The sequence below is a fragment of the Sinocyclocheilus rhinocerous genome, unplaced genomic scaffold (assembly GCF_001515625.1).
Source record: "Sinocyclocheilus rhinocerous isolate Xijiao unplaced genomic scaffold, SAMN03320098_v1.1 scaffold69, whole genome shotgun sequence".
Taxonomy (NCBI): Eukaryota; Metazoa; Chordata; class Actinopteri; order Cypriniformes; family Cyprinidae; genus Sinocyclocheilus; species Sinocyclocheilus rhinocerous.
Window position 1 is genome coordinate 151,074 of NW_015667272.1, and position 2,823 is coordinate 153,896.

General features: G+C 36.3%; 1 protein-coding gene across 1 annotated transcript in view; it reads left to right on the forward strand.

Moving 5' to 3' along the window:
- The first annotated feature begins 1,560 nt into the window (after positions 1-1,560).
- The window catches only part of LOC107733519 (SH2 domain-containing protein 4A-like), a 22,285-nt gene continuing 21,022 nt past the window's right edge, over positions 1,561-2,823 (forward strand). Inside the window, exon 1 of the mRNA XM_016545171.1 lies at positions 1,561-1,585. The gene's annotated coding sequence lies outside the window, so the exon portion shown is untranslated. The remainder of the gene's footprint in view (positions 1,586-2,823) is intronic.

Sequence of the window (2,823 nt, forward strand, 5' to 3'; positions counted from 1 at the left end):
TCTCATACCTAATTAAAACTAACTACAATAATACAGTAAAAAAGTATTTCATGCACGGTAATTCATCCTACCAACTTGCAATTACAATCTTGACAGACGTTGTGAAACTTGACAGGGTAATTAGCCAATCACAGAGATTTGGAGGCACTGCCTTGTTGAGTTTTCGACTGCATTTTCACCAATATCCACTTCACATTCACTACACCAGTTAGTTTAGTGTTTTTTTTACAAGGTGACATCGCCAAATACTGATCCGTCATGTATAGCTGTTTTCGCGGATTTCGAGGGGGTCGTTTTCACAGTGTTGTCCAAAAAAAAAAAAAAAAAAACCTTGTGTAAACGCACCCTCAGTAAGCCTTCCTCTAAAGTTAGCCTCAGTTAGTCTTTTTCTAAAGTGTTACCCTTTTTACACTATTTTCGCTGTTTTATAAATTTTATTCTGAAGAATAGGGATTCACACTATATAATCACATTTTTGTATGTTAGTGTTAATTATTTCTCATCCTAATACTTTATTTTTGCTCTTAGACAAAGCACCACTGAAAGATAACAAAATATGTAATGCTGCAACATGAAACTTACCTGAAGCAAAGTTGTCCTTGACTTCTCTTATAAAACAGCTTTTTTTTTTTTTTTAAGCAAACTTCAAATATTGCGAACTCCCAGACCAACGTTTAAACATTCTGTAGACAAGTAGCCTACGTTAGATTTATGATGTGACGCAGTTAATTAAAAGCCGTTTATTCAGCGTTTTGCAATTTTAGCTAACCTTGGGGGTTTGCGCGCTGTTGTGATGCCATCAGACAGCCAATCACCGTTGTGGCGACGTCATCAGGGCGAAAGAGTCATTGGTTACATGGCATTTGGATTCAGGTGATTGGTTAAAAAAACCGGGCTGCAGAACTCGACGTTTAGAAAAGATTTGCGTGATCCTGCACTTGCTGAGCAAATGAGGCTGAGATTAGTGAAGGGAAGTTTGGATCATTTTACCGACTCGGACCTTTGAGTCTCGTTCAGCAAAATGAACGAATCTTTTTTCGTAATGTTTGAGCCATATTTCTAGGGCTGCACAATTAATCGAAAAAGGTCGCAAAAAGCGTCAGTTAAACTGTACCGTCAAATGTTTATTTACAAGGCGTAACGTTAGTCTGACTGAGATGTCTTTTAAGTTTAACATTTGTTGGAGAGCGCGGTGGCACATGGAAATTCGAAATTGTTTTGAATTTACTAGATATCCTGATGCTCAGTGGCGATTGTTGTATAACGCCCAAGAAATAGACATTTTAGCTAATGTAATATTCAAATATTCGTGAGAATGTTGAATTATACCGCTGTGTAGTTCATTTAAAACGTGAACGTTTTGTTTTTAACGCTGCATAGACGACCACTGTGAAGTTGACGATGTAGCTAGATAACAGCAACATTTTGTCATAGTCGTGTTGGAGTAACTAATTGGCGCCATCTTTTGACTTAAAATGGTTACCGCAACTGCAGACCAATTTCATTTTTGTGGTGAATGTATATAACGTTTGAGATATAGGCTCAGAAGTATCCAGAAGACATCGCTTAAAAGAACAAGCAAACGGTAAGAGACACAAATAACTGAATGAGACACTTTAAAATAGAGCAGAAGATGTTACATGTAGACGTCCGATAAGTAGGCCTAGTATAGATGTTTTGTCATTTATAACTAAACTGTCAAATCATTTTGAGCAATTGAAATGAAGCTAAAATAAAATCTAAGCAGTAGACATTTTCAATTTAAAAAAATGTAATTACAAAATTAGAAATGTTGCACTGGCGACTAACAGAAATAAAAAAGCTGAAGTACTAAAAATTACAACTGAAATAATGCTAAATATAAATGTAAAAAATCTAATAAAAAGAAAAAGCACAATAAAATTACTAAAATTAAAATCTGAAAATGTAAAAATGAACAAGAATTCTGTCTGTTTTCATTGTGGTTTTCATTCATTCCAAAGTGTCCAGATGTTTAGCGCTAGTCTAAGAGCCTCATATGAGTCAGTAGTGGCCTATTTCTGTGTTAAAGCGCTGGTGGGTGTGGCGCTTTCATCAAGAAGCCAGTTTTGGGTTATCTGTCCTGAGCACAAACCTTGTCTGGTTCAGTTATCAGTCAGTTGCTCATCCGTATTGAGCCAAGCTGTAGTCTCTGTTCAGTCTCTTACATTTGTAGTAGGCCTATATAGCCTACATACCAATTCTGTGTAAACCACTTTAAACAGTGGTCCTATATGCTAACTTTTTTGAAGACTCTACAGCTAGCATATGTGGCTCCTTTCTGAACATCTGTACTTATTTGACATAGCGGATAGTGTCCGTGCTTCAAGTCTTTTGTGTCTTAAGGAGCAGATCAACAATGTGAACAAGCCTGAACTATAGTTGCCAAGCTGGAAGGAGTGAATGTTTGAATGCACTGCTTGAATGTCTCTTTTAGGCATCTAATAAAGTCCCTTTGACAGGCCTTCAGTTTTGTTCATCTGGTCTGTTGAGAGGTGCGCCATCTCGTGGCTGAATTGTCAAGAATTATAATAGGCTAGTATTTGACCAAAAGTTATCCAATGCACTAGATCAGTAATATCATTTACTCATTATATCTGTAAAGAAATAACCAGGCATGCATAACACAACCCATAGTTAGTATGTTTTAGTAGCTATTCAATATTAATTTAGTTATTCTTGTGATATGAGTAATTTGCTCATGAAAATACAACAGTCCTTTACTATACAAATGGATTCCAAGTTTCAGATCACTTTTTCCATTCAGCATGAAAGACTTGATTTTATTCTGTGGCTTGCCCCTTG